The sequence below is a fragment of the Mytilus galloprovincialis genome, chromosome 3 (assembly GCF_965363235.1).
Source record: "Mytilus galloprovincialis chromosome 3, xbMytGall1.hap1.1, whole genome shotgun sequence".
Taxonomy (NCBI): domain Eukaryota; kingdom Metazoa; phylum Mollusca; class Bivalvia; order Mytilida; family Mytilidae; genus Mytilus; species Mytilus galloprovincialis.
In genome coordinates this window covers 109,891,805-109,906,879 of record NC_134840.1, presented here as the reverse complement: position 1 = coordinate 109,906,879, position 15,075 = coordinate 109,891,805, and the positions used below count along the sequence as shown (strand labels likewise).

Sequence of the window (15,075 nt, the reverse complement as noted above, 5' to 3'; positions counted from 1 at the left end):
ACGTAATAATTAGTCGGGGTTCCTTATCATTACGTAAGGATGTAATAAGGTGATGTTTTGGAATTTGTGTCAGATATTCAGACTCTTTGGTGATTTTCCATGCGATACAAGGAAAACTAGTTTGCCCCATAACACCTATTTATCTTTACACATAAAACTTAGTAGCTAATAAAAGGTTATTTAACAAAATTTAAACAGATTCTAGATTTTCTTTCTTTTAATTTGGAACTCAAATAATTCCAATATAAGGTTAAAGTCCGAGTCAGCCTTTTCCCGCCATATTTTAAAAATCCAAAATCTTAAAAAGAAGCTCCATGACCTACCAATATTTTACGCTTATTTTATCCTGAACTTATGCTCTTCCGCGTTAAGGTGTCAATTTTAAACACTTGATTTATTTATTTAAACCTAAGTTCATCCTTTAACTATGTCAAGTGGTTTGTTAATTGGATACATCTTGAAGGAAGTGGAACAAGGAAGTAAACTACTAAGTGTAATTAATTTGAAACCTTAATTACGCAAATGATTTGTAATTACTATTTGAATGAATTTCATCATAATGTATAACCACAGACATACTCTGATAAATATTTAATTCAAATATGGTCACCTTTAAACGGTATGATTGTTGTTTAATACAATTTCGAGTACTATTGTGCTATTTAATGGTGGTCAGTTTTTATTGATAGTGGAAGCTGGAGTACTCCGTGTTGACTGGCTAGTGATTACGGAAGTTGAACTACAAGGCCACTTATCGCCAAGGCCCCTCAGAAATGAAAGGATGTTGACCATTTATCTGAATATCGTTGTATGTAACAGTGGTAAATGTGAGAAAAAAACTTGGGGAAATACAAAATATATTTATCTCTTTAGGTGTGAAAATGGCATCCTGCATGAACATCAAAACGTTAGTAATATTTAAGTAAATCGTAGAACAAGTTTCTGAAAACTGAAATTTGATAAATGCTTATGACAAAACGATATTTTACAATAAATATCATAATACTGTAAGGCTGGGCAGTATTAAGGTAACGACTTGATTAGGGAGGATGAGGGTATAGCAGTTTTGCTTTTTACTGAACGTTGTGTAATACAGTGTAACCTGTGTTATCCGACACTCTATGGACCAGAACAAAAAGGTCGGATTATGCAGTGTGACAGAATACTCAGGTATTTTCTGCAAGGAAAGGCATATTTTGGGACCATGAAAAATTGTAGGTTAAAGCAGGATGTTGGAAAACTGAGGTGTCGGGTAAGGCACGTTACACTGTATAACTATTTGCGTAAATGATACGCATATGAAAATGTGAACAAATTAATCTGACCTTGACATGTATATTTCCAAGGCGTAGTTCGCTTTATTTTTATCTTCAGTAACATAAAAGATGGCAACACGTCACGCGGTTCTTCCTCGTGCATATTTCTTGTTTATTATGGTATTAACAGCAAAGTTTATTCTATTTTTTTACGTTTTTAAAATTCATTTAGACCACTCCTTCATGTGATCGCAATACATTCAAATGGTATAAAAACCGACACGATTGGAATATTTCGGAAGAGTCTTGTTTTTGGCTTTCAACGTAGAAATCATAGGTAAGTTATCATTGAATCTTATTATTGAAGAACAATTAAATCATTCAAGAGTGCTTTCGAGAAATTGTATTTTGATATTTTCATTTATTGGTTTGAAAGATTGATAATTTTTGAAAACTTACGAAAAACTCTGTTAATATCGGCATTTAATCAACAGTTTCTGTAATCAAATGGTCAACGTCCACTTGTATTTTTATCCACCTGATGGTTTAAGCTTTTTTCAACTGATTTTTATGGTTTGTTCTTAAGTTGTACTGTTATTCCACTGTTCCAGGTTAGGGAAGGGTTGGGAACCCACTAACATGTTTAACCCCGCCACATATGTATGTTTATGTCTGTCCCAAGTCAGGAGCCAGTAATTCAGTGGTTGTCATTGGTTTATGTGTTACATACATGTTTTTCGTTAATTTTTTGTACATACAATGACCGTCAGTTTTCTCGTTTGAATTGTTGTACATTGTCATTTCGAGGCCTTTTATAGCCGACTATGCGGTGTGGGCTTTGCTTATTGTTGATGGCCGTATGGTAACCTATTGTTATTATTTTTTGTGTCATTTTGGTCTCTTGTGGAAACACATCTTCTTTTTTTAAAATCATCCCTGAATTGAACTGAAATACTTAAAACTCTGTAGGTGAAACAATATGTTCGTAGTTCATAGTTGAGTGTCATTTGGTAAGGTCATATCGAGGAAAAGAAAATAGGTTGCGGTTACTTTAACATGTTCAATTGAAACAAACCTATGGTCATATGCGATACATTTATTGAATAATAATCAACCACCTAGTGGTGGGAAACATACAACTTACATTTTTTACGTCAAAACGTTTTTCTCGATGGCGCTGCTTAGGTTTTTTTATATATGTTTAACGCTGTTACACAATTTATCAATTTATCAATTATGGGGATTTTCTCTGTATCTGATGTCATTTCACGGATTCATGATAAAGGTTAAGGGTTCAGGTTTTGACAAATTAATGTGACTTAGATTTATTAAATGCTTGCTAACCTAATTCATATAAGAATACTTTTCGTTGGTGTTTTTGCATAAAATCAAAATTTGTTTTCATATATCAATGGCAGGAAAATACTGTTAGTATAAAAAGAAGATGTGGTATGATTTCCAATGAGACAACTGTCCACAAGAGACCAAAATGACACAGACATTAACAACCATAGGTCTCCACAAGGCCTTCAACCATGAGCAAAGCCCATACCACATAGTCAGCTATAAAAGGCCCAGAAATGACAATGTAAAACAATTCAAACGAGAAAACTAACGGTCTTATTTATATATAAGGATGAACGAAAAACACATATGTCACACATGAACAAACGACAACCACTGAATTACAGGCTTCTGAATTGGGACAGGCACATACATAAATAATGTGGCGGGGTTAAACATGTTAGCGGGATCCCAACCCTCCCCTTATAAATTTAGAATTATAGGCTTATAAATTTATTGACAAAAATGGTAGAAGAACTTGTTATTTGACTAGGATAAACATAACGAATATGAGTGTTTTCATAGAAATGGAGAGGGCTTTTGTTGTTTTTTTTTTTTTTTACTTTTTTTTTGTTTTTATTTGTATTTTGATAAGTAATCATTCGTTGTATGTTGCAGCATATGCTAATAGATATTCCCATAAAAGATAGTTACTATAATTAATAATTGTGTAAACACACAAAACGATTATCATATACTTAATTACATTTTCGAATTTTCCAATCTATATTTGCAGTTTCAACGTGGTTGGGGTTGTAAGAAAAAGAAACAATGTTCACTGTGAAAATGTTCCTTGTTGGTATTGCTGTTATCCATGTACTAGGTCAACAAGAAGGTATGTTGCATAAAAACTTTCATAGTGATTTCTCAACAATATCTAACACACAATCCTGATTTGAACATTGGTAAACTACTATTGCCTTATGTCAGTACTCTCGTGTTGGTACATGTGCCCGGAGAAAAAAGATAGCAAATAAAGGTGCTTCATGATCAATTCCATGTATATATCAAGAAGACAAATCAGGGCAACACACAACAAATGAGGGATTATCCATTCCCATTTGCATAGTTTCCTTTTGATCAGTATTAATTGATTAAAACGAAACATATTGTCCTTATTACAAATCGAGTTCCAATTTAGAAAATTGACAAGACCGACGCTTTAATTATAAATATTGTTAAGCCATATGGATAGATGCTAGTACAATATAATGTGAAAAACGAAAACCTGTTATTAATTTCATGCGTTCGAAGGGCTTTTCTGGGGTAACTTTCATCAGGAGCACTGACAGATGAATATTTCAAAGACTATAATCTAAATAGTTGAATAGCTTTATAATCTTAAAGGACATACACAAATATCCAAATGCATTTCAGATCAACATTAATTTGCCAGAGGGACTTGAAAACTTAGTTTCTTTATAATTTCAAATTATATAAACGGAAAATTTTAGAACGTCTTGTTTTGAATCATGTCGTATTGAGGAACTGATTACTTAGCTGTTGATACCCTTGAGGACTGATAGTCCACAAGCAGAGTACAATATATCAACCCTGTAAAAAATGAGAGTATACGTTAATAATTGCATGCGTCAGAATTAATTTTCTGGATTTATCTTCATCAGGAATGCTCACCGTCTAAAACTTGATAGCCAAAGATGTATAGGAACCGAAACAGTTGCAGAGTTTTATAACCGTGATTTTTTTTTTGATTTGTGAGTTGTATTACCCCTTTTACTAGTATTCATAAATGGAAAATCCTGATGCACTGTTGGTCTTTAACCTTTGGCTATCTAAAATTCAAACCAATTTCAAATTCAAGCTTTCCAATCTGATAATCTTTTTCGGTCCTGTATTTACTGTGGGGAACATATATTTTCTTACATTACAGACAAGGCATGTAGTGCGGATAACAAGGGCAGCTGCGATCTTTGCGGGTTAACTGGAAAATGGACAAATAAACTCGGATCGAGGATGGAAATTACATGCAAACTGGATTCAGCAGACCGGAATTCAACAGGAGAAATCATTGGGAAGTATAATAGTGCCGTAGGTGCTGCTGACAACTTCTACCCATTATTGGGAAGATTTACAATTTCTGATATGGAGCCTAGGAATTGTATTGTAGGATTTGTCGTAGCGTGGAACAATGAGGCATACGGTAACTCCAATTCTGCGACTAGCTTTACGGGAACGTATTATGAAAACGCAGATAAGATATATACCTTTTGGATACTCACTAGATACAACAAGTATTCAGATATGTGGGCGAGCAACCACATTGGACAGAATGTGTTTACTAGAATTCCGTCTAATCAAACGGATATTGATCCGTAACATTTTGTATGTTTTTATTTCAATGATTTGTAAAAAAGTTAGCAAAAGTATGGATAAAAATCCCATTATTTTTTTAACAAATAAATGAAAAAAATTATTGTTTTTTATAAATTTTTTTTGTATTATTCTTCCTGCATTATCTATTTGAATAGGATAAAAATATGTGTCTACAGTTGCCTCTTAGCTGTCATCAGTGATATTTCTTGTGAAATTATTTTACTATAGGACATTTTCATAGTATTTGAAGTTTGGACGACCTCTCAATAATGATCATTAAATTGTTATGTTTTTCTAGATTTTGGGGGTATTTCTGTGAGTATATAACATATCGTAATATAACAATAATTCGAACAGCAGTATACTACTTTATCATACGATTGAATTTAATGTGCCTTCTTAGACATGTTATTATATTAAACCAAATCTTATATACCGGGCAACTTTGCTAATGTGTTTACTAACAACTACGAGTAAATATATCTATATTATCTGAAGAGACATTATTTGTCGAAATGCGCATCTGGTGCAGAAAAATTGGTACCGTTAATGTTATTATGTCATTTTACTTAGTTTCTTCCGTTGACTATTGTAACATCGGATTCGAAATTTAACTTGGCGTATTGGTGTGTGTCTGTTTATTCCAAGTTGGCTTAAAGGAATAGGGGACGGCATTTTTGTGCCTGTCCCAATTCAGTAGTCTTGGACCTTTACTAGTCTTGTATGGGTTTTTTTTATTTATATTTATCGGAGTTAAATCACAGGCGCTTGGGTATTTGATACCGATAATTTAAAAAAAAAAATTTGGATTCAAATATTGCATTTTTTATAATTATATTACATATCTATCGCTTCTGTGCATGTCACACCTACTTTCAAGTGATTTAAACCATTTGGAGAAAATATACAATTTTACTATCCATACTAAAATCTTAAGCCTCGGTCACACCTTACCGGATATCACGAACGGACCCCTGACGGGTGAAAATAAAAGTTGTCCCTTGACAAAATTTTTATTCGTTGGGAGTCAGTTGATGTATTGGCCAAATGAAACGGACGCGTAACGAATGTATAACGGACACGCAACGGATATGCAAACTACGAGAAACGGAAACGTCCCGACAGAACGGATGCCGAACGTTCATCCAACGGACGAGCACAGCATGAAACGGACCCCAACGGAAGCGTACCGGATAAAACGGATGAACAAGATATGCGGGAAAAAAATGAAAGGCGACAATGATAACACTCGTAAATGGTATAAATATTCAAAATGTTTCTGTGTAACTGGTCTTGGTTTGTTCTTTAAAATGCCGCCAAAGGGCAGTGTCTGGCCTGAATAAGACCTGCCTGGTTGTGAAGACGTGTCCTTACTCTAAGATCGATTATGAATAATAAGAATTCATGAACCTTAAGAAATCTAATTGGCATTTCTGACGTGAAATTTTGAATAGGCAGGTCCGAGACCACAGTCATTTCGTAGTGCATTACCTTTAGACAGAAAATGAAAATTTAAAAAAATACCACCTGCGCTTTCTGAATAATATTTTTACAGTATGTTGTACTTCTTTTGGGACAAATTACATAAAAATTATAAAAACCTCCAACTCAAACTATGCACAATTTTATGTTAAGGGGGTCTTGAAATTTTTTGACAGCTTCAGAAATGCTATTTTTTAACGTTTTTTAGCTTGACCAAATCACTACTTGACTTTAAGATTCATACCCAAATTTATTTAAAGTGTAATTGCATCCCCATACTTGCTATTTGAGGTATAAAACATTAAAAAAAGAAATTTGGAAGGGGTATACAAAAAAAGACAAGTAACACACTGTCCACACTAGGGACTATGTTAGTCCCGGACAACCGAAACTCAAAGGACGATAAATAAGTACTCGGTCCAATCCGTTTCAGATCCGTTCATCATCCATTTCGTCCGGTAGAAGTCCGTTTCACATTCGTTCAACATCCGTTTTCTCCGTTAGACGTCCGTTAGAAGTCCGTTGGTGAATGTATCTGCCAGACCTCCAACGGATGTATAACGGACACGTAACGGATACAAAACGGAAACGAAACGGCCGAGTACGTACAAAACGGACGCCTACCTGACATTCAACGGACATTTTATCCGTTGGACGTTCGTTCAAAGTTTTGAAAATGCTCAACATTTTTCACCGGACAGAACGGACGTCGACGGATAAAAAGTAAGCTAAACAGACATGAAACGGATATGGACGGACGTCCAACGGATAAGAACGGACGTCTAACGGACATGAACGGATTGTAAAAAAGTTATCCGTTAGGCATCCGTTCGAGTTATCCGGTAAGGTGTGACCGAGGTTTTACATGTAGTATGGATAGTAAAATTGGGTATTTTCTCTAAACGGTTTAAATCACTTGTGACATGAACAAAAGTGATAAATATGTTATATAAATATCTTAATCCAAAATAAAAAAAAAATAAAAAAATAAAATATCTATATCATATACCCAAGCGCCTGTTAGTTAACAAAACGTAGACAAAACGCGCGTCTGGTGTATATACTAAATTTCGTCCTGGTATCTATGATGAGTTTACTTAGTCGGGTTGTGGTCTTTTTGACACATTCCACGTTTCCATTCTCATTTTTATTTTCTGTATTCTTTTGTAAGCAGTCAGTCATTTTGTTTAAAGTTGCTCTTTCAACGATATACTCCACGCTGATCATTTTTTATTGTTACATGTATGAAAATAAAACTTTGTAAGTTTGGTGCGTACATGTAAGATGCTCTTTTCTAACCTCCACATGCACGCTTAAAAACAAGTATTTAAAGGTTAGGGAATGTATAAATGCAAAAAAAGGTGTCATTTTTACAGGTTTCACTATTTGGTATTGATAACTGAAAACTAATTGGGGAAAACATTGATAGTGTAATTTACCAGCTGCACCAGGGTCACTACCCTGAGCCCGAAGATGAAATGTCTGCTTACACTGAAGTTGATTTAAGTTAAGAGAGAAACAAGAATGTGTCCATAGTACACGGATGCCCCACTCGCACTACCATTTTCTATGTTCTGTGGACCGTGAAATTAGTGTAAAAAATCTAAATTGGCATTTGAATAAGAATGATCATAACATCTACTAAGTTTCAACTTTATTGAACTTTAACTTCATCTAAAACTACGTCGACCAAAAAACTTTAACCTGATACTCGGACTATCATATTCAATGTTCAGTGGACCGTGAAGTTTACGTCAAAATTTTATTTGAAACTACAATTACAAAGATCATATCATAGGGAATATGTGTACTTAGTTTCAAGTTAATTGGACATCCACTTCATTAAAAACTACCTTGACCAAAAACTTTAATCTAAAGCGGAACAGACGGACGGACAAAAGAACATACAAACAAACGGACACACGAATGGAAGCAAAGACCAGAAAACATAATGCCCCTCACCTATCGTAGGTGGGGCATAAAATTTGGACAACAATGTTCTCTCTTTTGTTCTGTCATTTGTTCCTTCTATGTTTTTTTTTCTAGATCATAAGTATATAATTTTTTTGATAGAAATTTCTTATACTTTGCCAAAATAAAGATTTTACTATGCGTTTTTCAAAAATTTTATAAAAAGTATGGGTCACCGTTTTTTTCCAAGTTATGAGTCATTGAATATTGCCTCAATTTGGTTAGACAGGTTAAAAACACATGTTTGTGTATAAAAACTTTGAGATAGAACTTTAAATAAATTGTGAGAAGTTTGGTTTTATAATATGTTTAAGAAAATAAAAAGAAAAAATGGTGTGACCTAGCTTGTTTTCTTCCTATAAGTAAAAGTTATATATTTCCCTATCAGTCCAGTATATATTTTTCACTAAAAGAGTTATCTCCCCTTAAATGGCTTATTTGCAAAAAAGGATACTTAAAAACAAAAAAAAATGAAATTTGTTTGAATATTTTGTATAATACAATAAATCACGAAGTTTTTTTCATCTAAACATGATAAATAAACAGTCTAACCATTAAATTGCAAATCTGTCTCCAAATTTGCATATTTTGGCAAATAACAAGACAGATTTTGTACTGCGATTTTCAATCCAAGATGGCGGTATACCATAAATCTACCTTAAACTGAAATATTTTACAAGACCCTTTTGCAGCTTCCTCTTTTAACTGAAACACATAAATTGCTTTTATTTATAGACAATTTTTATTTTCAGAAGTTTTAAAGATGGCATAACTCTGTTACAATACATATATTAACCATAAGTGCCAAATATTTCATTCATAAAAATATACCTTTGAAACATGTGAAATGAAACAAATGTTTAGTATATCATGTTTAAATGCAAATGTCATATTAGTGAGAGATTAAGTTAGCTATAAGACCAGGTTTGATTCACTATTTTCTACAAAGGAAAAAGCCAGTTTCAAGTCAGGATAATGACAGTTGTTATTTATTCGTTTGATGTGTTTGAGCTTTTGATTTTGTCATTTGATTAGGAACTTTCCCTTTTGAATTTTCCGGAGTTTTTTTTTGTGATTTTACTTTTTAGTTCTAGAATTAAGTTTTGATATGTCATATCACTTCTATCAGAACAATCAGCAACACTCTCGCATTGTTCTGATAGATCTGATAGTCATGCTGGTAACAATGTAGCTGATAAAAGCCAGAATGATAGTTTGAATGTCGAAGATAGTCCTGATACTGATGAAGGAGGCAGCCTTGATATGAAAAATCCGGCAGATAGTGATAAAAATTCCCGGTGAAAATGATACAACTGAAGAAATACTAGTAGGCTGGGCGGGAAAAGTTGCAACTGATAATAAGTACTGATAGAACATACAATACTGTAAGCCAGAGAAACAAAATAAAGGTGACCAGATACATCATGTACATAGTGATCTAAGTACAGTTAATTATTTAAAAGTTATTAATTAGTAATAAGTGATTTTAATTTAAAAGATTCTAAACCAGCAGAACTCAATAATTGGAGAAAACACAATCTGTATGAAGAAGTTGATGACAATAGTCCAAACTGTATATGCACGATCTTGGTTTATATTATGAATGAATTTGAGAATGAATTGCATATCATAGCTAGATTGGTAGCAAAAGGTTTTGAATAAGACTGCCTAGATGAGATACAGAATACTTCTCTAACTTGTGAAAGCAGTATGGAATATTGCTTAGTAAATTATTGCAAATAACAGCTGATCAAACAACAGACGTTCAAAACTGATTTTCGTCAGGGACATAAGATGCGAATAGAAGTATACTTGAGTTCTCCAAAAATAAGTTAAGACAAATTGTAATCTGGCGCCAAAATACATATGTGTTTATGGTCTTGCTGATGCAGCCTTAAAGCGCATATTGTAATAAATTTTACCCAGCATTGCTTGACTGTAGATGAACAGTGTCTTCAGCAGTATTCTATTGGCCGTTCATGTAGATGAATTTCTTTGGGCAGGATCCAGTTCCTTTGAGAAAATTGTTGTATCCGGGATAAGGGATCTGTTCAAGATACGGAAACAAATTTGTGAATCGTTCAAATATCTGTGGCGATATCAAAAGCTCAAAAACAAAACGAATAAAAAAAAAACCAACTGTCATATTCCTGATTTGGTACAGGCATTTCCTTATGTATAAAAAATGGTGGATTAAACCTGGTTTTATAGCTAGCTAAACCTCTCACTTGTATAATAGTCGCATAGAATTCCATCATATTGACAACTATGTGTGAGCAACACAAACAGATATAATAGGTAACATTGTCAACAATTAGAGTACAGAAGTCAACTTTGAGTTATAATCTTAATCACTATAAAAACAAATAACTATTTCAATAAAGAAAATAGCATTTAGACACTCTTTAGACGAAGTAAATAAGCAAAAATGAAAGACAAGAATACAAAAACGTACCATATCCCTATAACACAATTGCTGGATGTATAAATACCGAGCCATGTTGAAAGTATATTACCAAAAATGGACTGAACACTTAAGTCTTCCGATTTGCTGTTTAATGAATGTTCATGAAGCCAAGAAGGACTTATAATTCAACACAATCTCATCCCTGTCAAATGATATGTATTTGTATAAGGGATAATCTGAATGCTCATTAATTTCTTATTCTTCTACAAGACACTAACAGTAATACGATTGACATACACAAATAATATTATGTGAATATTTGTCAGCAGGAACAGCAACATAGTTATCGTGAAGAGATGATAGACATTTCACAGATTCTTTTCAGTTTTATTCAAAATCTTGGCATTTATATTGCTCTTCGACAAACTCATATGCCCTGTAACGAAAAAGAAACACCGCATCATCACAAAAAATTCAGATTCATCTTGTAATTCCATTATAAAGCAAATCCTGATGTTCAGCAAAAACAAGATTTGTATGAAACTACATTTGTAGGATTTATTTTTTTAAAACAAACGGGAATTGGGGTTTTTGTATTATCATTAAGTCATTGGCATAGTTTCAAAATGCAGTACACAATGTTTACTGCTGTCCCCCTATTTTTGACATTTTTACCTATTATGTCTGTTTATTTTGTTCACACACCGTTGTCAATATAATGAAAATTTAATGCGACTATCATACACGTGACAGGTTTAGCTAGCTACAAAACCAGATCACCCCAGTTTGAGTTTCTTTGTTATGCATGCTTTCCTTTGTTCTGTAACATTTTGGCTGGAATGCCAAATCCACTATAAAACTTATAATTAATTATACGGAAAAGACTATCTATCAAAATTCACGTCGAAAAAAATCGAGTGTATATGCTGGGATTCGAACTCAAAACTTTTAGCATATCAAGCCACGACAAATTCCACTAAACCAGGACGACTGGATACGAACTATCAGTAATTTAACATACTTAGAGGAAACAAGATATTTTTATAAGTGGTGCGAGTTGGCAGACCTGTATTCAATGTGGTTTGAACCCTTTTCGTTAATAAGTGAGTTGTCAGACTGATTGTTCAATTTGATTTTACACTTTTTCAAACACAAATAAAACATGATACAATAAACCTTAATTAAGAATAGTGATGAGCATTTTAATAGATCATAAAGAGCATAAGAACACACGTAAAAAGTAAAATAACAAAAATTCCGAACTCCAAGGAAAACTCAAAACAGAAAATGCCTTATCAAATGGCAAAATCAAAAGATCAAACACAATAAACGAATTGAAAACAACGGTCATATTCCTGAGTTGCTACACATATTTCCTTATATAGTTAGCTAAACCTATGACTAGTATGACTTTCACAAAGAATTCCATTATATTGACAAAAATGTGTGAACGAAACAAACTGACATAATTGTAAAAATGTCAAAAATTGGGGTACAGCAGTCAACATTGTGTTATAATCTTAATCACTATAAAAAACAAACAACTTTGCCAACAAAGAAAAACAAAATGGCATATAGACAAAGCACATAAAATGTACACAATTACTGGTAACAATACGACCTTCAACAATTAGAAATACTAATATCGTAAAGCAAGATATGAAAGGATCCAGTATGACAAAATATATTTTGCCTACTTTTTAAAATTTAACTAAAATATATGCAATGAGAAAAAGGTATATTTCGTAAAACGGAAAACAATTAAACGTGACACTAAATTCTGACTGAACTTGCCAATGTTTAAGCAGACTTACATTCAGCTTCATTTTTACGTCATTCGTCGTATTCGTTGGACTTGTAAAATGTTGTTTAGTTGAGTTTTGGATCATAAACATGATAAAGATAATTCCAGTTTACAAAATATTCAATTCTTTATTTAAAAAAAACCAGTGCTCCTGAATGGTTAGAAATACCTCTCTCTCAGAAGGCACAGTTTAATGCACTTTCATTTTATTTATTTTTAGTACACATTCTTCTAAGGTAATTACTTCAAAATTTAGGCAACAATTGATAAAAGAGTCTGTATGATAAGGCCAAATTTTTGCCATTGAATTCGAAAAGTAATAATAATTACAAATCTACAATGAAATAGATATCGTTCAAAAGTACACAAGACATTAGTCTCTCGGAAATCAGTATTTATATTTTTGAATTTTGTCTCGTATATTGGCATTAGGGCTTCAAACTTCTTAAATTTAAAGCAATACAGCAAAAATTGACAAAAGAGCCTCATTTTGAGATCTTGTCCTTGATATTTAGTTATGAGCAACTGCTTTACCCGATGTTTTGCTACTTAATGTAGTTTACAAAGATGTTAATGCGTGTAATGTCTCTTTTTGGATAAAACTGTTGCTCATTTATAATTTGACCAAATATTATGCCTGACATTGCTATGTTTGATAAAATATGAAAATTTCGACATGTTAATGGCATTAGGTTGATCTGACAAATTACCTTCCTGCATTCAAGTGTCACGATTATATTCATGTGTTCACTTGTTAATCAAATGAACATAGTTTTAAAGGCTTGAATGAGTTTACTATACTGTAATTTCAGGGGCCAAAAAATGGCGATCATACCTCCTCCTTTACGACATTGCAATGTGAAAAGCGGCTTGTCTGTAAGAGGGAAAACATGCGTTTTGCTCACACATTTTTGTCAATATAAAAGAATTTTATGCGACTGTCATACAAGTGAGAGGCTTGGCTAGCTATAAAACAAGGTTAACTTCACCATATTCTACATAAGGAAATGCCTGAACCAAGTCAGGAATAAAACAGTTGTTTTCCATTCGTTTGATATGTTTGAGCTTTTGATTTTGCCATTTGTTTAGGAACTTTCCGTTATGAATATTCCTTGGACATGTTGGAGTTCGGTATTTTTGTTATTTTACTTTTTTCTCGGCTGATCAAGGTAAACCCGGAAAAGTATTTCGTGGCACGGAATTGATAACGCGATAGATTCAGTTACTAGCACTGGGTCCATATCACTGTTAGTGGACTGTTAGTCCCCGAGGGTATCACCAACTCAATAATCAGTTGCTTGGTACTGACATGATTCATAACATACATTTTTGAAATTCTCCGTTGATAAACTAGGAAAGTATTGAGAAACTAAATTTACAATTCCCTCTGGCAAAGTCCAAGTTAGATGAATTTGGCAATTCTTAATAGGTCCATTATAGTAAAAAAGCTCCTAACATTTCTACGTGTTAATCATTCCTGGCTGTTAAAAGGGGTGTATACAATTTTCAAATTGGTATCCAGTTGTATTTTTCAAGCAAAATAGCAAAACCAGTTGTAATGTTAGATAGGCCAGATAAGGCATGCGTGGTCTAAAACAGAGTTAGCATGTTACTATTTGTACTTAACCTTAAGGAATGTAGTAGCCCGTGGCTATAGAGTCAGACCATCGTTGGAACGTCTTCCGGAAGAAACTACAATCCAACTCTACGGACTTAATTTGCAGGGGTGTGCTCAATACAAAAAACCCAGTTCCAACACAGTTATGAGAAAGAACAACTGAAATCAACTTTACAAAAGTTTAACAGTCATCATAACGAATTGGTTGACCGATACGATAAGTATGTACGATATTTATGTGTCTCAACCCACTAGCGACATGTTTTTGCAGTCTTAACCGATTGTGTCCTATCCCCGATTGTGACATTTTGAGTATGGATTCGCTTTTTGGTTAATGCATACATATCAGGAGACTCTTTTGTCTGTCGATACACCTGTCGACGATTTGATATCCATTCCTTAGATTGCAACTATGATGATTTTATTTAGGGATAAAAGGGGTTCCTTGAGTTGGAGGATTTCACAGAGATACGATGCTTTAGGGTAACACATGCTACACTGGAAATGGGGGTCTTTAGTCCATATTACCAGATCAAGCTTATCACATCGGATCAAATATTATGACGTCGTTGATTAAAACTGAGTCAGGTATATATGACGTCAAAAGCCATATGTAATTTCATAAAGAGTCGATCAGAGGGATACATACAGAGGAAGACCGACAGATAAACTTATTGGAGTAGTATTCAAGTTTACCTATTTATTGGAATCAATGTAAAAAGAACACGCTCAAGCTTATCGTAACAACCAAATACATAACGTCCCTGGCATAGGTAAATAGATACAGTGATCAAGAATGGGAAGTTGTCAACAGGAAAATAGTTTATTGATTCAGTAATACACCGGCTACTTTTTTCTA

At 33.4% G+C, this 15,075-nt stretch overlaps 1 long non-coding RNA gene across 6 annotated transcripts; it reads left to right on the top strand.

Moving 5' to 3' along the window:
* The first annotated feature begins 604 nt into the window (after positions 1-604).
* LOC143069759 (uncharacterized) lies at positions 605-5,034 on the top strand. Of its 6 annotated transcripts, none has more exons than XR_012976487.1 (4): positions 605-619; positions 1,489-1,593; positions 3,337-3,435; positions 4,492-5,034. It is a non-coding gene; the product is annotated as an uncharacterized LOC143069759 (long non-coding RNA). The 6 variants fall into 6 exon arrangements; XR_012976489.1 differs by lacking the exon at positions 605-619 and adding an exon at positions 794-808; XR_012976488.1 differs by lacking the exon at positions 605-619 and adding an exon at positions 813-827.
* The last annotated feature ends 10,041 nt before the right edge of the window (positions 5,035-15,075 follow it).